General features: G+C 40.5%; 1 long non-coding RNA gene across 1 annotated transcript; it reads left to right on the forward strand.

Annotated features, from left to right (window-relative positions):
• Nucleotides 1-2,042: 2,042 nt before the first annotated feature.
• On the forward strand, nucleotides 2,043-23,936 carry LOC119705709. The gene is made up of 3 exons (XR_005258303.1): nucleotides 2,043-2,204; nucleotides 10,921-11,105; nucleotides 23,553-23,936. It is a non-coding gene; the product is annotated as an uncharacterized LOC119705709 (long non-coding RNA).
• Nucleotides 23,937-25,090: the final 1,154 nt, after the last annotated feature.

A 25,090-nucleotide genomic window follows, 5' to 3' on the forward strand; every position in this document is an offset into this window, starting at 1 on the left:
CTACTTTGTTGTTTTTTCTCAGAACTCTAATTCTGAGCTCCGTGTATTTTTCTCTCTCAAGTTTCTTTCCTTTTAGCATGCTGGGTTTTTTTGTCACGTACCCATAAACTAGCCCACCATAAAACACCTTCCATGGAGGAGATTAAGAGGGGACCTCTTCAATGTCCATAGGTATCTGAAGGGAAGATATCAAGAGGACGGAGCCAGGCTCTTCTTGGTAGTGCCAAGCAACAGGACAAGAGGCAGCAGGCAGAAACTGATTCACAGGAAATTTCACCTGAACCTGAGGAAGAACTTCTTTATTGTATATGTGACCATGCACTGGAACAGAGAGGGTATGGAGTCTCCCTCAGTGGAGATATTCAAGAACTGTCTGGACACAATCCTGGACATGTGCTCTAGGATGGCCCTGCTTGAGCAGGGAGGTTGGACCAGATGCCCCACTGGAGTCTCTTCCAACCCGATGCATTCTGTGATCCTGTGATTCTGTGGTTCTATGTCTTCCTTAGGTTAGCATCTCCAATTTGCTGCCTGGTTGTCAGGTAGAGACTTTTCTTTCCCAGTTAATATTTGCAGATGGCAAGAGTCCAGACTGGGCAGTGATACGTGTTCAGTATTAATTTTTAGTGAGAGAATTAATTTTTTTAGTTTTACCTCTAGAGCCATAGGCCAATTCTAAATCCCAGGGAGCCTGGCAGAGCCTGGATAAAGTCAGGTCTGCCTTCTGACTGTCTCTCTGACCCCATGACACAGCAACATCCAAGTGCCACAGCAGTGCAGGACAACTGGCTTTAGTTGTGCCACCTTACAGGTACAGTTTCCCCAGATCCACCAGGAAAACAGCAAACACACAACATGTTTCTGGTCGTGTGACCAGAAACAGATTTTTTCCATAGTCCAATTTAGGCTTTTTGACTGTTTTCAAGTATTTACTTGCAATAGGGTACGTGAAGTCTTTCTGGAACTGACTCTGATGAAGCTTGACTCTTCCTTCCTCCTGACCTTTTGATTTTTTCAAAAGGTGATGAATGAGTCAGGATCTGAAGGTGGTGATCCAGGCGCAGCCTTTTCTTGTGTTGCTGCCAGAGGATATTTTCAAAAGGAGAACCAAACATACCATCTTTTAGGAGTTTCCTTCTTGCCCTCCTTTTCATTTCTTTAATAATGTTTAAATATTACAACATAAAAGACTGCCACATGTCAGAGCTTGCCTTGTTGCTTGCCAGCATTCAGGCAGCAGATTACGATAAATTATAGAGAAATATGCCTCTTTCTTAGAAAGCTAGAATAGATCTGCCCTGTGCTATTGTGTCATTGTGCATGTAAACTGTCTGTTACACACCTCTGGAAGGGTTCAGAAGATTAATGCTCTAAAATAGCTCTACCCAGAAATAAAATTATGATTATATCCTGTTGGCTACAGAGTGGGTCTAAAAAGTTCTCAAAGCTTTCCCTCAGCTGATGGAAATAAAAGGTTACCAAAAACATAGAGACAAAAAAAGTGTTTCTTGGATCATGTGCTTATCATCAAAAGGGGAAGGAGACAGAGACTCCAAAGAAAGCCTTTCAGTTTTTGTAATCATCTTCCTGACCCTTCAACTAGAGGCACTTAGCATCTGCTGGGATAGATGACTATAAAACCAGGGAGAAATTAGTGAAAAAAAATCTAAAAATGGTCCTATTTTATTCCCAGGATGACTTTCTGATGTTGTGGAGTGCTCTGTACAACCTCCAGTAGCACTTGAAAGTATGTCAAAGCCAATAAAGCTTTATGATTTCAGCTAAACCCCAGATTTTTGAATGAAAAACTGAGAATTCAGGGATTATTTTCATCTGCACCTGCTAAAGCTTTTGGCATGATGCTGAGGTGGGCAGAAAGAGGCAGCATTTTGTTGACCTGCCACAACCTAACCTGTTCAGCTGAGCTTCTTGAGTCCTTAGGCTTCTCTCTCTTCTCTGCATTTATAGTTCATGAGGTAGTTACATCTGAACTTCACCTTACCTTCTCCTTGTTCCTCCTCTCCCATAGGACAGAGGGACAGAGCCAGAAGTGATGCTGAAATGATGAAAGGTGGAAGTTTTTCATACATGGATGAGGAGAAATGGACTAGGAAAAAATCTTCTTCCTTAAGTTTTGAAGATAAGAGTCTTTCAAGATGCGGCCATGGGAAAAGTCAAGGGAAAAGAATGTGAATTTGTGGGTGGTAAGAAAAGATTGTATGATACATTCTGCCTAACTTGAGTTACAAGCTTGTGCTCTCTTTTTAGCACATAGCAAAGCAGTCATAAGTGCTTACACTGAGTATTTTATTGATGTAGAGAGGTAGATAATGTTGAAAACCTCTATAGTATACTTCCTTTCTTTCTCAACTTTAATAAAAAAATCTATTTACAATCATACTTTATAGAGCCTGAGTGACTTTCTTACCAAGATAATAGTGGACCAGCTGGTGTAAGAACAGTGCCCCTTAGGATCAAAAAAATGACAGGTGCTTAAAACAATGGACTGTGTCTGAGGAATAAAGATTAATCCAAATTTTGTCTTCTTTTTCATAGAAAATATTTTTTTTCTGATTCAGACAGCACTGCAACACAGAGTCTTAATCTGTTTTAATCAGCAAGGTTAAAAATGTTTGATCAATAGACTCACTTTTGCTGTAAAGTTCAGATAAGGTAGATCAGCTCCTGATATGGAGAGAAACCAGGCTGAGCACTGTTTGCCTGGCTCATTTCTGTGCCTCCTTAGCTATAACACAGCTATAAGTCACAGTTTCTCTCCCACTGGCATCCTCTGCTCACAAAGGGCACTCAGGAGTTTGCTGTTAATGCTGACTTCCAGAGCATTTATACTTAAATAACAAAATTACTGGGAGAGTTAGGGGAGGAAACTCAGCAGCTTGTTTCCACAGCTGTGATTCAAAACCTCAAAGACATTCATACCCGGTGAATGAGGCTGCTGCAGACCAGCACTCTTTTCGTATCCTGTCTGCTTTCTATCACCTCATTAGTTTTATTGGTTTTTGAGTCAGAGGTCAGCTATGTCCCTCTCCCATTTGTACACCTATGGAGGGAAACACTTGGTGAATTTTCCTAACAGTATGAGATTTCATCTTGTGTTATGCAAGTTGTATAACTCTTTTGAAAGTCTCAATTTTACTCTGCTTATTTTATTTCTCATATTTCCTCTTTGTCGGGACTATTCCTCTGTGGGCAGCTACTGGATACTTTTCTTTATAAAACTGATCCTATGTAATAGGTGGGGTGCTTTTTCTGTTTTAAAGTATCTGCATTCGGTATATTGCTGCTCTGTATGGCTCTCTAATGTTGTATTTCAACAGGCTAGGGAAATGGGCCTGAAAAGATGCGCTCTTATCTGTAAATAGTACTTAGGGATACATTTGTCTTAAGCACATGACTATTCCCATCAAAGCTGTCTGTGTGTGTAAGTGCTTTCTTAGGTCCTTGTAGCAATAGTACAATTTCTTTGATAGGGCAAATAAGTACTAATGAAAAATTGTGCTGAATTCTTAATATTTACCATCCCCTAAAGTCTGGAAATAAGTTTCTCATTTTTGGAAATGTACTTCCGAGGACATGTTAGGTAAATTTTTAATATTTTTGGAAGTTGGAAATCAGTTTTAAGTATTGGTGACAAGTGGGAGTGAAACCTTTGATATTTCTTCCAGATTTGTAGTGCTATGAGTAATCTCCACTTCCACAGATTAAGAAAGATTTCCTCAGAAATTTCAGTTGCTCAGAGGATGTTTTCTTTTGACCTTTTATAATTAGTTCTGTGGAAACAGCATTTTTTGTATATTGACTTCTAAAGTTTTATGACAGAGAGCACTAAGCAACAGATATCTGCTTACTGCTCCTTGCTTAGTGGTTGTGTGCATAAACCCACAAGTAAAGAGAATGCATTTGCCATGCACCATGAGTAAAGGCAGCAGTTGTGACAGAATGTATTTTAATATTTAGGAATGTCAGCAATAGTGGAGAGGATCAATTGTGAGATACCTCTTACCTATCTTGAGGCACATGAACCCACTTCTTCATAGCCTGCTCTGCATTTTGCCCCATAACATCTTACAAGAGGGCTGGCTATTATAGGTAGGGATTTCTGGGAGTGGAGTTTTCACCACTTTCACCACTTTCACATTCTTGTTTTCATCTATGAAATGTAGAAAGCAAGTGATGTCTCAGCATGCTGTGGGAAAGCAGGCTGGAGGTGCGTGAGGCAGGGTTATCCTCCTGACTAAGCCCAGCAGATATTTCAAGGTCAAGTTGTGCAACCACAGGATGCTGAAGGGAAAGTTCACAGTGCCAGGGGTCAGCCAGGAAAGAGCTGTTGGAGCAGAATGCTTTCTGTTCCTGGATTGTGTTCTGGGATGAGGAGGGAAGATAAGATGCCATGAACTCACTAGCTGCCAGCCAGGTCATGGCAGTGACAAGACAGGTTTCTGGGTCCCAGTGTTAAACAGTGTTCAGGAGCACTGGTGAGGAGCTACACCTTCAGTGTATGGTTCTATTGAGTCATAGCTACAGAAAAATCCATACAAAGGTCCGCTGAGGTTGTGTGCATGGAGGACATGAAACTGACTACAGTTTCCACCCTTTAACAATGTACCCAAATTTCAGGCTGCAGAGCTGCCTCTTGTAGGAGGGTAGACAATGCCACCAGCACTCCCATAAGTCTGCTGCTACACTGTGTGCCTGCTGCAGCTCACCTGTACATGTCAGGTATAACCCACTTGTCCTGTATCTCTCGTACTGCTGGATGCCATGGAGGGGCTCAGCATACACACAGCATGAGTATGGTCAGGGTACTGGCCATACTCTTCCTGTCCTGTGTGGAGATCCCTGGGAAAAGGTATATTATTAGTATTGTTATCATTATAATAATTATAATTAATAATACACTATAGTATTTTAATATTTATAATAAAAATTATATTTATTATATACAATAATAGTAATATAAAATAATTGCTTCATTGAGGGAGGCAATTTCTCATGACAGTTGTTGATTTGAATTTATTTGATGGGGATTATGTGTTGGTGATACTTCTGAGGATGAAAAGGATTCTTTCTTATTGTGGGTTTTGATAGCTCTCTATTAGTGGTGTCAGGGCCAATGTAAGACAAACAAGTGATTTTTTTTCATTTGGGAAGGATTTATATTTCTTTACAGGATTAGTCTTTTTCCACTTCTTCATGGTTGTATTATAGAGGCTGTGAGTTGAACATAAATTTATTCCCCCACATCTTCACCAAGAAACAAAATAGGAAAATATGGGGAAAAAATCTCAAATGTGTTTCTTGGTGTTTTCATGTTTTTGTTTCTCCTGTTGGGTTAAACTCTATTAATTTTGTTGTTTTCAGGGGGTTTTGTGGCTACAGGGGTTCAAGGTGATAAATGATGAGAAAGCAGTAATATCTTTTGGCTCACAGACAGGCTGATTCATGGTTATGGTATGGAGTAGGTCAGGTCTTTCCCAACAAAACATAAACTGCCTATTACTGTAAACCTTAAATTTAAAAAAGATCTTGGATACCTCAGGTGTGGCCCTGTACTGTAGCTGCCTAATGACTGGTATGCAACAAATACCACCCTTTCAAAAGTTTTTTCTCATGGAGAGCAGGATCTTAAAATCTAGGATGTATAGCATTCATACAATAATAAGAATAAGAAGTGCTAATTACTTTTTCTGATGGTGAGATCACTCTTATTCCTGTGAGGGCTTCCTTTCCCCAGATTATCAGTTCTTTTTGTTGCTGGAACTGGGGAAGTTGGATGCGTGTCTTATCGGTGTGAGTGCTTTCCTTCTGCCACACCTGCTGACCTTCCTCAGTTTGGATCCCTGACACCTATGGGTCCCTCTCACTGTACTGAGGTGATGCTGAAGGCATAGTTTCATCATGAAGGAGTATAGATCAAGGAGGGACTTGGACACAGATGTTTTTAAGCTGTCCACTACAGTTTGGAGTAGAGAATGTGAGGGATAAGTGATAATCCATGAGTGCTGGAAGAAACATAGCTAACCATATTCTATAAGATATAGAGAAGGGAATGGGATGTCCTCAGCATGACCTTGTTTTACAAATCTCTGGAGGATAGATCATGGCTATTCCAGAGAGATCAAAAAAGTACATGTTGCTTTTTCCAAGAACTACTAGACCCTGGGGCCAAAGGCTGAAGCACATAACTTTTCTTGTCACATTCATTTTCATGCTGTAAGGAAGTCATGTGGTCCCCTGGCCCAAAACTATCACTAGCCACATGACTGGGTGGATGAAATCAGTATCTATGTTACTATCTTACTGTACATCCTTATTGTCACTATTTGTTGGGTTTTTTTCTTTACAACAGCTTTAGAAAAATTTCGATTTTCATTGTTTGAGAAAACAGGCTCACTTTTTAGCCTTCTACTAACTCTTTTACTATTCATCTTTTGGCTCTAGAAGTCTGGAATTTCTTAATATTGTTGAGTATTTTCCATCCAAAATAAATTGACTGAGTCTACTGGTTGAATACATAGACTGGCATTGGATAGAGCAGCTTGGAAATAAAATATATGGGAGACCTAGGAAGAGGCTTGCATGGTCAAAAAGCTCATGTAGCTGTGTATGTGGCCAGCAGGAACTGTTGCCAGCTTTGCTGGCAGATGTGATAATGCAGAGCGATGTGACAGATGTGATAACACTGGGCTGAAGACGTGCAAATTGTCACTGTGAATAAAGGTGAAACCTGGAAAGAAACCATCTGTTTGTTTGTAGAGTATTGCTCAAGTCTCCAATACTCTTCCTTTGCTCTCCACTGTACTAAGACTAAATACTGTTAGAGAATAAACTCAAGGGTCTCCTTCACAGTCCACAGGGTTCATGCAAGTGCTTAACAAAAGACTTTGACAAAATAATGCATGTCCTCTGCCTCTGCTGAATGCCAGCCAACACTGAGAATGTTTAAACTTCCTAGTAAACTTGATGTTCATCAGAGATCTGTTTATCTGGTCCCTGTGGCTTTGGGGTCAGTATCCATGCCTGATGGACTTCAGCTTGGCTTTTAATCCAAGCCCAGCCCTGGATAGGGCCTTTCTCCATTGAGGGCCAGTGACAAACCTGTCCCATTAGACATGGCCTGCACATGGCTTGATCTGAGCAAGGTGTTATGCTCATGGCATTGCCTGATGTGTCTGACAGGCTCATGGCCTGGCAGGGCCATGTCACATTGTCATGTCTCTGTGCTCTTCCCAGTGCTTGAGCATCACCAGATCAGTGTCTCACAAAGTATAGCCTCACCTGGTCTCATCTTCATGGCCTTCAAACCTGTGTTTTCCACCTTCCATAGCTGTACTGAAACCAGAAATCTCTGGACTTTCCTTGGTGAGCAGAGGTAAACAAAAGTGCATAGATTTGTGACATCTTGGTTGGAGCACTGAACTAGGAAGGAGGTTAACTTTTGGACATCTAAGCCTACACATTTTATCTTTTAATTGCTTCATGTGAAATGCACTTTAGACGCAGGGAGGATGGGAGCACAGCTCAGCACTCTCTTTTTCCCTCTGACCAGTGAAGTAGCATACAACTAAGTCTAGCTCCATTTTTTTATTACTATAACTGTACAAAAAACAGTATTTCTACTATTTTTCTTTTCAAAGAAAAGTATTTTCTTTGTAAAATTTCTCAGATTACCTGTCAGTGTTAGTCCAAATGAGTTTTGAAAGAAGTTGTATATTGTATTTCAGGTATTTTTTATCCAATTTGTACATAAAAACAATCAATATAACTATTTAGGAGTACTGAGAAATGTTATCCATAGCTAGACAGAATTTAGCTCTTAGCCGCTTTGTGGCAGAGGAAATAACCCAAATAGTTGGACTACCTTGCCTTGCTGGCTTCTTATAGGAAAAAGCTTTTCCTGGGTTCACTAACAGTATTTCACTTGCCAACATTTATCTGTAATAGAATTCCTCGTGGTGAGACACAAGCTCAGCCCCTGTGATATTTCAGGTACTCTACACCATGCAGCAGAGAAAGGCACAGAGATGCTTACGTTCACATTGCTGGGGCTTTCTCCCTGTCTAGTGGCAGGTCTGCTGGGCCAGTGCAGTGTTTGTGGAAGCCCTCACAGTGTGCAGTGTTTGTGGAAGCCCTCATTAGCTCACGTGCCAGTGCTGCTGTGCTGATCTGGGATCTGGTGGATTATCTCTATTATGTCCTAGTAGCGTTTCATGGATATTTCTACTCTTTCAGTGCTAGTTTCAGCATTAGCATGCTGTCTTGTGTGATTTGAAGACACCTACTGAGACAAGAGACACTCCAAAGGGAGTACAGGACTGCCTAGTGGAGCTGGGCAGCAAGGCAACAGAGGTGACTTCCCTCTGCTACCTGCCTGGGTAATACCACAGGCTGATCCATTAAGGGGAAAAGAACATATAGATTAAAATATAACAGCAAGCTAATTCTTGCAAACCATTCCTGTGTATTGAGATGTAGAATCTGGTATAGTGAGTGATGTAATTTTACAATGTTCCATTTTCCTGTGCCTGACATGTACAGCACTTGGCACACTTTGCTCAACAGTTCTGTGTTAGAAAATACCATCCATGTCTGTTTCCTCACTAGTCTCCTTGTGTTCTGCCTGAAGACTGCAGAGCTTGCATCCAGCAGGCATTTCTTGATGGCTAGACACAGAGACTCCAAAATTCAGTTAATATTTGGGTCAGATTCTGATCTTTGTTCTGCTGATGTGAACTTGGAATAACTCTCTGGATTTCAGTGATCCAGACTTGCACTTTCAGTGACAGAAAGTTTCTTGGGCTGGATTTCTGGCTGAGACAAATGGGTGTGCCTTTCTTGGACATGAGGAGCTACAGAGCTTGATGTAGATGAAGTTATGAATTTACTGAATATGCTGCTTTTACATTAGTATGTATTAAAACCATGAAGTGGTGTGTTTGGTTTTTTTGTAATTTGATTTGAAAGTCACAGCTGTGGAGTAGATTTCCATTGTGGTTACAGCCACTGAGCAGCTTTTAATTCACTGTCTGTACTGCGGCTGGCTGAGTAGCCAAGAAAACACAAAGTTCCAGATGGGATGAAAGATCCAGTTGAGAGAAGAGGAAAGGAACCTGCTCTGAGATCTGTACTTCTTCAAGCAATGTCAGATATTCCTGAGCTACAGGCCTTGTGCTGCTGTCCCAGACTGCACTGAAAGACTGTTGAAATTTTATTTCTTTTCTCCTGGCATCCCCTGTTCTTGTGAACAAGCAGTGGTTTCCTAGTGTACATATACATTTTTGCATAACACGAAAAACATCCCAGTCTGTACTTTCCATCGCTGAAGGTATTTCTGTTATCTTTACCACATACAAAAGGGAATGTGTTTTACATCCTTCTCTACATGTAAGACATATTAGCCCAAGGAAAGAGAGCTGTGCACTGGGAGAACTTTTTTTTCCTGTCTCTGACATTAGGCAAGTCAATCAGAGCTTGATTTTCAGACAGATATTTATATTTTATACTTCTTGTGGTTACTAAGATCAACAGGTACAAGTAGTTCAGTAGTAGTTCCTTGCTATCCATCAAGTATTCTCCACCATTTTGATGTGAAAGGACAGCTTTCAGTGGTCATGAAGTAGTGAATCATTTGCATCAGTTAACACCTGCTGCCAAAGGATATGCAATAGGATTAACAGAGAAGAACCAACTCTGGGAGCAGCAGGTTACTAAATTATTCTATTTTTGAGATATTTTTCATAATTGCAAATAATTTCAAAACATTTATAAATTCACTCTCTGAGTTTGGACTAAGGACTTCATTGTACATTTGAGAAGCAAATGTCAGTATGAGAAACGATGTCCTAAGTCTGAGGGCATGAAAGTTTATCCTCAAATCATTAGCAGTGCAGTCTTTGACCATTTAAACCATCCATCAGGGTTTTTTTATCCTCCAGGATAAAAAAAAACCTCACTACTCCATGAAAGCACACAGAAATTCTATGGCAATCGTAGACCTACCAGCCTTCATTTTGACAGCGTACTCTGGTCATATCAGGCATCATATCTGGTTAATTTAGTGGACTTCAACACACTCATACAGGACAAAACTACATGAAAAAATGACTTTATTGGTTGAGGGATTCTCTGATGGGTTGGGCTCAAAGAAAATTATATTAAAGGGGTTCACAGAGTCACAGAATCACAGGAGGAACAAGGTTGGAAAAGACCTTTAACATCATCCAGTCCAACCTATGACCTAACTTAACACCTCCTCATCAACTAAACCATGGCATTGAGTGCCACGTCCAGTCCTTTTTTAAACACGTCCAGGGATGGTGACTGGGCAGACAATTCCATTGCCCAGTCACTCTCTGAAGAATTTTTTCTAACATTTAACCTAAACTTCCCATGGCACGCAGCTTCAGGCTGCGTCCCCTCATTCTGTCAGTTGTTGCCTGGGTGAAGAGACTTTCATCGAGTCCTTTGCTACTTCATGGGCATACACCTCATTCAATCCAGTAAGGACATATAGCTCAGTGATCACTGATCATTTCTTTTCTCCCAGCATCCTAGTTATTAAATTCTCCCTATTCATAGTAACAATGCTTAAATTGTGTGTGTGTGTGTGTGTGTGTATGTGTGATATCAGAAGAAGAAAACCTCAGGTCTCACTAACTGTTGAGATATTTAGTGACCTTCTTCTCAACAACTCTGGTCTTGTAGCAAACAGAAAGATTTTAAGCAATGTGGTTCATTACATACCTTAGAAATGATTGATTTCACTGATAGCTCTTGTTCTCCCTGATGTAAGACTCAATTTTATTCACTAATTTTTCAGTGGGACTTGGATAGAAATCAGACTACTTTTTTTTTTTTTTTTTTTTTTTTTTTTTTTTTTTTTTTTTTTTTTTTTCCCAGGGGAGGTATTTTCCCTTTGTCAGTGGTCTCTGTGAAGCATTTGAAAAGTTTGTAACAGTGGAAAGGAAGTAGCTACCTGTCTAAGTGAAATGAAGATAAAATCAAGAAAGGAAAAGAAATTTTGCAGTACATTTGCTATTCAATTGCTGTTGAAGTGTGTATCAACTTGTCAGCTTCATGGGAAGGTACGTGCTAACTGAGTTTTCATCTGCTTTGCTGCAGCAGTGATTTCTTCCAGGCTTTCATGATTTATTTCTTGAAATCTTATTGTTTTGGAAAAAGAATTTAAGTAATCACCTCAGTTAAAAAAAATCTGATGAAAGAGGTAAAATTTTTGGGAAATGATCTTTTCAGGAGCAAAGTGATGAGAGGCTCAATGCAAAGCAAAATATTTTGCTTTTATAAAAAACATGCCTGTTTTTCACCGTCCAAACCCACCAATTTGTTTTTAAAAACTGCACATGAAAGACAAATTTTTGTGTTATTTATACACTGCATGAAATTTTTGTGTGGGCTCATTCTCATAATGGCTGGAGTAAGCTCTCTCATAATTGACCTACATGAATTAAAAAAAAAAAATTAAAATTGTAGTGTTTCTGAGCAGTCCAAGCAGTATTTTGCTCTGCAGCTACATCATGCTGAAGTCAGGGGTTCACTTGGCAGAATTCAGTTCCAGGGACTGATATTTCCATCTCGTCATCACCACATTAATTTTTTTTCACTGTGAGTAGCAGTGCATAGAAGCCAAGCTAAGAAATTAGGATCAGGGGATGAAAAGGAAAACTGACATTAAGAATAGAGAAATGATTAAAAAATTCTTTAGATTGATTAATCCTGGTTGCCTAGAACTCAGTCTCAACTGACCATTTAAATAGACCTCAAGGATTTACTAACCCTTTTTCAAGTTATTTTGGTTTCTGTCCAGCTTCAATCTGAGAAGACAAGGAAAGAATAACAGTGTCTCCCTTGTCTCAAAGAGACAGCATACCAGTAATTATTTTCTTCCTTATCTTTATATGCAAAGTTCATCCTGTATATGCTGAAAGTTTCATGACTGAATGGGAATTTTGCCTTGCCTTTGTGTTATAGAATCAGAGTAGTTTGAAGTGACCTTTGAAAGTCACCTAGTGTAACGCTCCACAATGGACAGGACACCTTCAACTAGATCAGATTGCTCAGACTTCCATCCAACCCAGCCTTTAACACTTCCTGTGCCTGGCTCAACTGAATTTTTAGTTACTTTAAAGGACCAATGTAACTTTTTCAGGTGCAGTACTAAACCTGAGTAGCATTGTTACTGCACTTCAGCCAGAATGAATGAGGAATAAGGGAAGCTGACAGTTGTAACTAAAAAAGAATTTCTTTAGGTTAGCTTGTGACTGAAGTACATTGACTAATAAAGAATTCCTGAGTGTAAAAGCTTGCAAGGCATGCTGATACCACACATTATTTTTTTTTTTCTCATGATACTGGAAAAAGTAGATATACAGATCTATCTGAAAATATATAAAGATACAAATCTGTTACAAAGATACAAAGGTCTTATAAAGGTACAAATCTGATTTTTTAAATTTTGAAGCATGAGCGTGTCCTAGTATTCTGGATCACCAGATGCAAAGTTATTTTTTCAAACCCTCTCTAATGGGTAAGAATAACACTGTAGGTGTTGATACCTATCTACCAGCTGAGGCACAAGGTGGCTCAGAGTCAATTGCTGCAAGGATTAAAGTTGGCTGAAGAACCACTGCTCAAGGTAAAATGTATAGTCATCATCACAGCGAATGCTTATAATCTTCACTAAAAAAGGAAAGAGAATTATAAATAATCTCCCAGGTGAAACTTAGCTACATATGGAAAAATTCAATGAGCTCAAGCAGACAGTTTGGTCAGAGAATGTATCAATGAGCAGACATCTGAAATGATTGGTGAAGTGGAATAAAATCAAGTTGATTTTCCATCAATCAAGCTGAGAAGACATATCTCAGACAGATATCCAGAGGTTGGGGTTTTTTTTTAATATTTCTTTTTAAAAATACTTTAGAAATATCTACTTGAGAAGCCATGCCAATTAAGTATTACTGAACTGAGATTTCACTGGAAAATGAAATGGAATCAGTGCCTCAGAGTCCTCGCCAAGTGAAGAATGGAAATTGTGGAGTATGGGTCTGACAAGGAGCAGAGGCACTGGAGGAGACCAAAGGGTTGTGTCTGGAAGCTTAGCACAATGACATCTGACATCTGAGACTTAAACTGCAGCAGGGTGTGCCAGCTGCTGCTGGAAGCTGGGAAGAAAAACTAATAAGACACCTCATGTCTGGCATGCTCTAACGCTGCTGGAGGGGAGGTTTGCACGTGAGCTGTCAGGAGAGGTGACGAGGCTGCTGGAACTGCAGTTGTAACAGTTCAATAGCTTGGTTCATTGGTGGAGGTAAATGCAGACACAAGCAAAGCAAAAGAATGGGCTGTGAACAAGTGTCCTGTCTCTGAGGACAGCAACATCAAAGTACGTCAGGTAAAGATTAGAAAAGAATATGGGTGGAAATTTGTCTCTGACATCTGCAATCTCCCTGCATCATGACTATAACTCCTGGAAAGACAGTGGCAACATGACGGCCACAATATATACATACTTGTTTGTCCTGGGTTTCCCTAGGCCCTGTCTGGTGAGCCTAAGAGTTAAAGAGCATGTGCTGGGCTTCCGTTCATGGCATCTAAACCAGTGCAGGGAGGGGCTGTGTTGCAGCCTGAAAAATTGTGGGTTTATAACCTGAAAATTAAATTGTCTGTCAAAAGTTCTGGGGAGGGGGAGCTGGGAATCGTGTGGGGTGTTTCAGAATGCAAAATCTGAGAACATTTAAGGACAGGTACAAAATAGGTACAAAATTTGATGTAATGCAGTCTGCACTGGCTTTCAGAGGGATCACTCTAGTAAAGCACCCCCAGAGCCATACTAGGACATTGTCTGGCAGACAGCTAGGTGGAACACACCAAGACTGAACCATGGAGCAAGATAAAATGACAGAAGAGTGGAGTGGCTGAGCTGGCTTCCCAGCCTCTTTTCATTTAACAGGGCAGGTATGTCTCTGCCTCCTGCTGGATTCCCCATCTGAGCAGCCTCTAACTCCCAGAGATGGCATGTAGAAAAGGTACAGCAGAGAGAGGTGAAGTGTACCTTCAAATTTTCAAATGTTTTTTTGCTTGAACTCCAGAATCCCATAATGGGATTTCCCATTTGCAAAATCCTTCAGGGAAATTATTGATGCACAGTGGTACACCTGGCTGCTGCCTGCCGAGGAACTGCCTGTACAGGAGTGCAGAAATCTGCCAGGGAAAAGCAAGCAAGACATACTTGACAGATCTTGCTGAAATGGGACTGTTTCCATCCGATCATGATAAACAAGTAAACTCCAATAAAAAATGTCTTGGAAACCTCCCAATGGGAAACACCCATTAGTGACACCACATCAAACCATCCAGACCCTACTCAATCATCAGCAGTAAGTTCAGTTTTCTGAAGCATAGAGAACATGAAGTTGTTAAAGGATATTTATGAGATACAGTCTATGGAAAATGCTTTGCAAAGCAGGAGTGTGTGATTGCATAAGGCCCCAGTTCTCATAAAATGTTTCCTTTTGCCAAAACATATAGATAGATGCATGTATTCGTGTAAGCCTCTCAATTGCCTGAAGAATATAGCTGCTTACTGCTAATTAAATCTCTTAGGGCTTTTGTGGGAGCTCACTGATGCAGGTTGTGGGGTCAAGATTCCATGAGCATTAGTCATGATCAATCTCTTTGATAAAGTGCAGTTATGCTATGCTGTCTTTTGGGTATTGAATAAGCCAGGGAAATGCCAGCACTTCTTTGTGAGAGAAATACTTCTCGTTGCACTGCTCGTGACAGGTATAGCAAAATAACTAATAAAAAAGAGGTTACTGTATGTGACAGATATCAATGAATATGTATGAAAAATGTATCTCTCTCTCTATATATAGATATATAGATGTATAAACAGATGTATAAACAAAAGGAAATGCAAGGTGGGCACCATCAAAAAGCTAGGACTGAAAGCTGGTTAAAGAAATGCATGGAAGAGGGAGATCTTTCCCCTTGGATTCTGGGGACTTCATTTTTCTCTGTGTCCCTGTCTTTTAGCTCAGGGGGCTGGTGAACAGCTGGTCTTACTCTTAAAGATATGCAAATAGCCTCAGTCTTTTCATCATCAGTTGTCACTGTGTTTTCCCTTGTATCCAATAAATGATGAAGATTCTCCTTAGTTCTATTTTTGTTGCTAATTTTGTTATATTTATAGAAAGATTTTTTGTTGTCTTTTACTGCAGTAGCCATATTAAGTTCTAGCAGAGCTTTGGCCCTTCTAATTTTCTCCCTGCATAACATCACAAAATTTTTGTAGTCTTCCTGAGAAGTCTGTCCAACCTTCTCTTGAATCTTTAAGATTTACTTCTTGAAGAATATCCAGACTTCCTGGACATTTTTGCCCTTCAGAATGCTGTCAACCAGGCTCCTAAACAGGCCAAAATCTGACCTGTGGAAATCCTAGTTGTCAGTTCTGTCAGTATCCCTCCTGACTTCTCCAAGAAGTGAAAATTCTGTCATTTAATGATTACTATTTCCAAGACAGCCTCTAACCATCTCCCTCGAGCTCTTCTCTGTTCACAAAAAAATGTGTCCTGTGGGGCACCTCCTCTGGTTCCTCACTGACCAGCTGTGTCAAGAATTTGTCTTAACACTCTCTCAAGGAACCTCCTGCTCTGTTTCCTCTCTGCTCTGTTGCATTTCCTGCAGACTTGTAAGCAGAAGTCCCCCTAGAAGAAGGGCTAATGATTATGAGACTTTTCTCAGCTGCTTGCAGAATATTCCTCCTGCCTCTTCCTCCTGCTTGCAGAGGGGTCTATAACAGACACCCACCAGGATATTTGCCTCATTGACCTTCCCTGGAATCTTACCCATAAACATTCCACCTTTTTTCCCCAGTCATTAAGCTCCGAACAATCAAGACATTCCCTAAGCTACAGGACCACCACACCACCCATCCTTCCTTGCCTATTGCCATCCATTGCAGTGCTCCAGTTGTGCAAGTCATCCCCTGATGGCAACTATGTTCTGATTTTCCTGCTGCACAATGGCTCCCAGCTTCTCCTGTTTGTTGCCTGTCCTGCATGCATGGGTGCAGATGTGCTTCAGTTTGGTATTAACCCTACCACATTTTTGGACAGGGAAGCCCAAATTCCTTTGTGACCATTCTCAGGTGCTTCTGTGGTTTCTATCACATTGAAAGCCCTTGTGTCTTTGCTGCCAGAAGGACCTCCATTCCCTACCTCTACGGACTGAAGGACCTGGCTACACACCATTCCTCAAATATTGGTGTGCAGCCCACAGACTTATTTCTAGCAAGGCTCATTTTATCCTTTGTCCTGTCAAATCTATTTTAAAGCTCTTCCAATGAGCTCCTTATTCCCTTCACGGTGCCAGAATCTTCTCTTCTGGGTTCTCCTGAGAATGTCAACTCTTAAATTTTATCCTCCACTTGCTCTTGAGTTAAGTAAAGTCACCTAAACGAGCTAAATAACACATCTCCCACAGCCTCCATCCTATCTTTATTTCTGAATAATCCAGGGGTTGTGGAGAGTTAGAACCTGAAAGAAACACCTTAGAGGAGAAATCAGTAAATCTACAAAAAGTCAGAAAATTCCCATAATCAAAGCCTAATAGTAAATGGGTCCAAAGACCTCAAATCTTGTAGCAACTACAACATTGAAAAAGCAAGAATAAAGGGTATACAGGTATACTGCAGAATTTTCTAATAATCACAGTCATTACTGAAAATGGAAAGGAAAGCTCTAGAAAGGAAAGCTCTAGACTCTTATACTGAGTCTTGCAAAGCAAAGGGGAAACATATAATGCTATGAACAGTTAAAGTCTGTTAGTATCATAATAGTATCATAATCTGAGAACACAACCACTGCTGGCAGCTAAGCTGTGAGAGGGTGCCAGCACAAGCCCTGATCCATCTGTGATGAACGATTTGGAGCTGTCTCGCGGCCATGACTCATTGTGCTAGGGCTGCACAAACATGGCTGACCCAGCATGTAGTGGGTGAGCAGGTCCTGGAGGGAGGGAAGGAGATGAGCACTTGGTTCTGCACACGAGCAGGCAGTGCAGGTGCTGCAGAGGGAGTAGGAACCACCTTAATCCTGCCTGGGGTGAGCCCTGGTGTGACTGAAAGATAGCTGCTGTCCCAAAGCACTGATAGTGTGTGACTGGATCTGTCCCCGAAAAATGCTTTGCTTGTCTTTTCATCACACCCTGGTGAACTTCACACATGCAAAATTCAGATCCTAAAGAGCTCTCTAGGCTAAAGTTTGCATGGTCATATTATTGTGATGCAAAGACTATGGGAGTACTGTGGTATTTATTATTAATAGTTTTTCAGTTTTCTGTGTGATACTCTATTTTTTTCCTTGCTTGGGGAGTGGCCAGAGCTCATTTTCTTCATGTTTTTAAGAAAAATATATTAGCCATAATCAAATCACTAAATGTGAGGTCATTTGGTTTCATGCATGGTATGAAGATGGCTGTGTATTGTGTCTCCCTTGCAAGAAATTTACAATATCTCATCTTAATTATTTACTATGTAGGAGATAGAAAAAGTTTTCCTTCCTTTAGCACTTAGTGAGCATCTCTGCATTTGGTTTTCTTCTTCATCTCCACCCCATCCCAAACATAAGTGCATCCCAGTCCTCCATGCTGTCTTGAGGATTTTCCATCTTTTCCCACATCTGTCTCTCCTTCTGCTCCCACCAGAAACCAATCATTATGTCCATCACCTCTTTTTCCATTGCTTATCCTGGCATCATCAGGAAAGCTTTACAGTGCTGAATGTGATTTCTAATATCCCTAGGGGATGCTTCACACTGGGATGCATCCACACACACATGCTCTGTCTGATAGAGGTGCTGTCTCTGTCTCTGCCTGCAGTGGTGGAGATGGGGTCCCACAGCTTTAGGACAGTGGCACAGCAAGCCTAGTTTTTACAAAGCTCTTAGGAAATGAAGGAGAACAATGCTGTTAGCTAACGCTGGTCTCAATCCAGAAGAAATAAAATTATATGCTGAAATAAGGTAACAAGAACTTACTGTTCAGAGGCCATAGCCTGCACATAGTTACACTGCTCCACATGTTTTTGTTTAACACCAGTGTGTCACTGGAAACATGGAGAGAGCTGCATGACCTTGCCTCTGAAAGGACTGATGCGTGACTAGATTGAACTGAGAAATTATGTAACAAATGCAATAGAACAACCCTTCATGCTGCTCAAACACAGTTTGTGTCTGCCTCTGTCTTCACCTGTATCTTTGCTGCTTCAGCAATCATCCTATAGGAAGAAACATCATTAGGAAAATTGTTACTGCTCAAAACCAGTTTGATTTTACTCACTGAGCAGTAACAGCTTATGAATAATTTTCAGCTTCTGCCTGCTAAATTTCCAGGTGTCATGAGCTGGTGTTCATTGTTTCTTCCCACAATTCCACTTTCTTGTGGGATCCCAAGGCATAAACAGCTGGATAAGTTTTAACTCAAGACAGTTCTGACTGGCCAATGCCAATCACCCAAACTCTCCATTAGTTCTTGGCATATAGTGATGAAGGGCACCTTATTTCTTCCCTGTAAAAGTTTGGATTTCTCATAATTTTCTTGTAATTTTCTTACCATCTTTTCAGATATCCTTTATTGTGTGACCTGCTTCTTCTAGTCAAGCATTTGTTCATCATTGCTGCACTACAAATGTCTTCACTAAATAATCTAGTGAAAAAGTCAGCAGTGCTATGTTGGGTTTTTAGAGTTTTCTCACTATGTTTCTCACAGACTTTTTTTGGTCTGAAAAAATTTGTCACTATGTGCACAACATCTTCACCAAAAGACAACATAGACAGACTAGATGTTTTATCTCATAAGGCTTTGAATCTACTATGCATGTTCTTATAACTAGCCATTTTTAAGTATTGAATGACCTTTCTTGGCAATTATACGAGGATAATTTTACTAAAAGCCAAGTTGATCTGAGTTGGGAGGAGAGGGTTAAAACCAGAAGATTTGGTGAGGGGGAAATAGTTTCACTCAAGCTGACCTTTCAGCTGGGTATGCTAAGAATATCAGTTTGGAGCAACTTTTATTATGCCTACTGTTGTTCATCCTCTGCCTATTTTGAATAGTATTCCTGTGCAGGGATAATACACTCCCACAGACATGCTTGAGCCTTCTGCTGGAGAGAGATAATAAAAGCACGGCCTTGTGATAAACTGTGCATGCATGAAGGCTTTTAATATAATGGGCCAGGCAACAAGCTCCCTGTTTTTGCTAGGATGAGCTTAGCCTAAGGGAGCCTGCTCTCTGTGTGTCTCTGCTACCCCATTTTGTCGGCAAGGTAATGAAATAAATCTACTCTCTGCATTTCAGCTGTGGATTGGTGGTTGCCCTGCCTACCTGGTATATGTTGATTCAGACAATCTGTCATTTAAAGAGCCTTTTCATATCTCATATTCACAGAATTTACTTCGTAGATGCAGACCTCTGAAAAACTTCTATCTTATTCTTCCCTTCTCCTTTACTTTTATCCCAAGTAGCTTTTTAGAAAAGACAGTAAGCTGTCTAGATATGATCTTTAAAGTTTTTCATCAATTCCTCAAAGTTTCCCTCTTTTGTTGCACCTCTATCCTCCTGTAGTGCACTGAACACCGTGAGTTTCTCTGCCTGCCACTGCTCACTGGGGGCGAAAGATCTTGGATCTGTAGTTTGTCTGTCTGGATTTCATTTAGTGTTCATGTTGCTGTTTGAGTTCCTTCCAGGCATGCACTGTGTTTTCCTGGGCCATCAGGGTTCAGGAAGTTGGAGTTAATGGCCTCTGTAGAAGCCATCTGAAATGCATGGGGCCTTTTGGCACTTTGTGCCTTCTACTTCTGGAACCCCTTAAAATTTTGTTAAAAAGCATAAGCAATTTCAAAGCAAAGCTGTCATTAGCACATGAAACTACATGCAGGAACGTGGTAACACAATGTCCTGCTGTTCAGTCATGGTAACTGGAGAGAGCTGTAGTGATCATTGATTTCACTGTGGTTTCTCACAGAAAATATGGACTCAGGGCTCAAAAGTATGCAGGCCCTGAGGTGTCACAGTGGACACAGCTCAGCTTGGAGATTAAAGATGAGATAAACCTACTGGTTAGCTTCATTTCTGCATCTTGAAACTGTAGCCTCAAAGTCTCAGGATGTGGCCTTCATGTCTGATTTGCTGAGAGCCTGGTTCGTCACAGTGATGGAAATAGTAGCCCATGATAAATCATGACAGTGAATTTGAACTTTGAAGATACCTTAATGGAAACAGGACATGTTCAATAATGGCAACATCATATATCCTAGGCAACCTCTCCAGCCCTTCTGTGTCTGGCCTTGTTTCCATTCTATATGCAAGAGAATGTGATTTTGGATGCACATAGCTCCCTATACCTCTTGCTTCTTTCTTCTCTTTAGCTTAACAATAATAAAAAAAAGAGTATAAAATGACTATGATCCAAAGCACTGATTTCTGAGAACATGGAAAATATGAACTTAAAAGTGCGGGGTTTTTTTGATAGATTAAATGTGAGAGAAGAGATTATGAAAATAGTGGTTGTTCACGAATGTTAAGAGTAGCAATATGAATGCCATGGTTGAGAGCCAGGAGAAAAACAAAATGAAAAAGAAACTCTAATGTTAAATATTTGCCACTTCCATAGCAGAGGACTGAGGAGAAGCAGTTGTGAGGAGCAGTCCATCAGCTTGTGGAGTCTGGTTTGCATTAGTGAGCACCAGGTCACTCCAGTCCACCATGTTATCTTCACATATTGCACAACTGGATATTTATTTTGTGTGGAGTAAATCACAGTTCTGAGGAAAGGGAATCAAACACCCTTCCGTGCTAACGCCCCCAGTTCATGTAGATGTATCTAAATAATTTTTGATACCATCACATGAGATTTATAAATATGTCCCTTGGGAAAATAAATTCACTGACTTGATCCAGCTGTATTTGCTTTGATCTGCTCAGCACCATATTGACCCAAAAGAAGCTTCTCTTGTGCGTTAGTTCCACCTTAAGGAGAGTTTTCACTGCAGTGGGGATGCGTGGCTTTTGGGCCTGGTGACTTCTGACAGATGAGGCAGCACTGAATGGCAGACAACTCAAGAAGACCTGTAGGCGCATCCTAGTCCAACCTGATCCCTAGGCAAGCTGCAATTCCACAACAAGTTATAGTAAGTCATTGTCATCTGTACTCTGTATTGATGCTCTTAGCAGAGGGACATTCCCTGAGCTTCTTGCAAGGTCCTGTATTAGATGAGTCAGATAGCTTGCAGGAAGAGGTGTCCCAGAAAAATGTCAGGTGTTTTGTAAATGGGGAAAAAATCTTTTTACAATAGCATTTAAAAATGTGGAAAAAATGATTGCAATGGGTAGAAAACATACAACTGTGATAAGAATAATATCAGAAATATGGAAGAGAAATGAGGATCCTCACTTAATTATGTGTGATTTATGTTATGCTTTGCATAACATGATTTAACTGAGGATAGCTCAAAGGGTCTCAATGTAGCAACACTTTTAAGCTCTGGAATCTTTTCACTGATTCTGGATTTGCTGGGTCAAACAGAAGCTTTTTGTCCTGCCCTGGATTTCATATAGATACAGGTGTTTGCTGCCATTCCAGAAACTGACAGATTCGATCAATTTAGGCAAAATAAGTTACTGTGTTCAAATACTGAACTTCCAAAGGGCATGGAAGAAGGAGCTGCCTGTTTCTTCAGTTTTGGAATTACTATATTTGTAACAGATTTTTTTTTTTTTTTGAACAGTGGAAAATTTAAAATATCTCTTTAAGGAAGATACAAAATTGCAGAAGACTATTTTTTCCTTAAAAGCAAAAGCAAAATTTATCTAATGTTGAATTCTTCCCTCACTTCTTCCTCTACATTTTGTAGGTCTACTTGCAGAAAACAAGAAAAAGCTGAGTAACTTGGTTGCTTCTCAGCACACTGTAGATATTGATCATCTACACCAATTTTATAACTTATCTTTTTTTCTTAAGAATATCTCTTGACTGGAGTGATAGAGGAAGTACTGATTTTCTCTAAGCTGAAGTGATAAAGAACATCACCCCCCTGTTTTTAATAATTTTTCCTTCTCTGGAAAGAGAAGGTTGTAGGTCTGTAGTTTTTCCCCCAGGTAATATGCAAACTGAAATAGGAACATAAAACTTAAAAACTGGATTGCTTGGAACTTTGAGCCAACAAACCCAAGGTTTTTCATTATCTTTTTTCCTCTCCAAGAGAGTTTCTCAATTTAGGGACCTGAACTGACAAAGAAAATCAGTTGTGTTTTGCTATATCCAAAATACCTAATCAGAAGTATATGCAAAGTACATTATTGTGATTCATGGTGACTATATTTATGGTACTTATTTTTATTTTTTAAATTTAATTTTAATTATCCATAGCTACTTAAAAAGTGTCCATTATCCCAGTAATCAGGATTATATTAGCTTCATTAAGTAAAATAATTATTTGGACCCAAGTCAATAGCCTCCCTCTTTTTGCAGTTCCTGCCTGAATGTGTTAAAAGTGTTTGAGCCCTGAGTTTGGTTGCTAGGTAATTGGATCTGTGTGTTTTAGAGGTAGCCCAAGGGGACAAGGTGCTGTGATGGAGCAGCCCCATGGAAGTGATGCCAGACTGGAGTTCTCTGAGTGCTGCCATTCCCATGCTCATCTGTCATGAAACAGAGTCTCTGGGTTTGTTCACTTACCTTTGCTCTTAGAAGAATATGCTTAGGATGGGTTGCCTGACCAAGCCACTGGGCTTCAGCCAGCAGGACAAAAATGGCTTTCCCAGATCCTCTGTGACCCTTAGGCTTTGTTCCTTGGAATAAAGAAGTCATCTGTAATAAAATAAAATAAATTTTAAAAAAATGAAGTCACATCTGTGAGGGAGGAGGGCTATCTTGGTTCAGTGTGAGCGTTGTAGAAAGACCAGAGCAAGATTTCTTTCTGTCTTTCTCTCTGTGGTGCTGTGGGCCTCCTACTCTACACTTTTGAATGTACATCCCTAATTTTGGGGTTTAGTATAGATTTAGCAATGTTGAGGAGAAACTGGTAGCCCTGTGTAGGTCCTGGTGCAGACAGAAGTGCACTGGAGGAAATCAGTGGATAAACGTGCAAGCAATAAGCAGAGGGTGAAGATACACTTCCCTGAAGAGTTCACAATCTTTGCACAAGACATAAGAAAAAATTGGTCTAGAGGGAAATACACAAAAAATGAGCCATGGAGGACAGAAGGTGAAGACAGAGTTTATTTGGACAGCCACACCATTCCCTCTTTGCTGTGCTCTGTGTAGAAGTATGCCTCACCCACCCCACACACCTCAGCGCAGGTCAGTGTCACCACAGCTTTGGAATAAGACTTGTGCATATTGTAGAGTGGATATTTCTGTGTTGCTAGTCAAGAGGTGCACAGCTGGAAATATAATTCTAAAATAAAAATCTATCTATAATTCTAATATATTTCTCTTTGTGTTTTACTCACAGTCACCAACTGGAAGAGCCTCCAGCCTTGTAAGGAAATCTGGGAATCCTTGTAAGCTCTTGCCAGTGCATGGGGCAGCTTGCCAACACCATCAAGCTTGGACCTCCTCCCCAGCCCAGGAATACCTTGTGGCTGTGAGCCCTGCCCAGGCATCTGTGGGGTGGGGATGGCAGTTGAGGGGTGTCTCCCAGAGCACATCTGCACAGAGCTGCCAGCAATGGCAGCCTGGAGGAGAATGTCACTCAGCATATTGGAGATGTGCCCTTGCCTTATGAAGGAGCTTTCATCTCGGGGGCTTCACAAAGCATGTTGTCAAGGCCTGCATCCCAGCTGCTGCCATGGTTCACCTTCCCTCCCTGTGTTCCTAGTGCAGCCTTTCAGAGCAGTATGACACTATTTCTAAGGCTTGATTCAGTCAGGAATTGCCCTGGTGTTTCCCTGCTCCTCAGTCCCCTCAGCTTGGCTGCCCTCTCAGCCTGTAACTTTTGTCCTCAGCCCTCCAGATTCTTCCCCTGGCTCTCTTCTACTGCTGTCACCCATGGAAGAACAAAACATTTATTCCTTAAATGTAATTGGGGAAAATTCTCCTAATAAGTCATGGTAAATACATTCTTTCCCACATAAACATTTTGTCCGCTTACGTTTTCTCTCTTTTGACTAGATCATGGCAATTCTAGGAGACTGCAGCCTCCCACAGAGGAGCAGATGTAGCCATTGGGCACTTTGTAGTCAAAAAGTGGTGGCAAAAAGCAGAGATGTGGTGACATCGGGAAGACTGCAGCTATTTGCACAGCATGGAGCCTAATAAGGCTGGACCTAATAAGTTATGTCATCCCAAAATGTTATGTGCTGAGTTATCACCAAAGTCTCTGCCTCTGTGGTATGCCTTGACTGCAAACCAGATAATCTGTCTGCTGACACCAGAGAAGAGTTTTTAATTCTTTTTCTCAGCAGCATCAGCAGCATCTAGGACACTTTTGATGCTGTTGTAACACAAGGCTTAAATTAGATCTCACACTATGTTTTGATAACCTGTTAGATCCAGGCTGTTTTCTGTGTTTATTTACCAGTTTAGGTGAAGTAAACTTAGTTTGTTAAGGAACTGCTACTTTTATTTCTGTATATTTATTATACTATCATCAGTTTTAGTTTATCAGCACTATCAGTTTTAAGACAAAATGCTGTAATTCCTGTGATTGTATCTGTGGAGCAAAAGGCCCAGATTTAATGGAGGTCTCCAGCGAGTGATTTATCTCCTACCTAAGAGAAGAAGAGTACACTTTAGTGAGAAGGAATGCAATAATTAGCTCTCAGGTCTAGTTTCTTTAAGAACACAATGGGGGGTTTATGGACTGTTTATGTGGTCATAGCTTTCCTGAGGCAATTAAGTACAGTGAATAACAGAGGTAATTACAGAGGTAATTCATACACCATTCAAAACCTGCTAATGATATTTCCATGAAATAAAGAATTCTTCCTTTTTTAATGCAATGAAAATTGTTAAATGTCATGCAGAATTCATATTAATAAATTTTCCTTG

The sequence above is a fragment of the Motacilla alba genome, chromosome 1 (assembly GCF_015832195.1).
Source record: "Motacilla alba alba isolate MOTALB_02 chromosome 1, Motacilla_alba_V1.0_pri, whole genome shotgun sequence".
NCBI classification, from domain to species: Eukaryota; Metazoa; Chordata; class Aves; order Passeriformes; family Motacillidae; genus Motacilla; species Motacilla alba.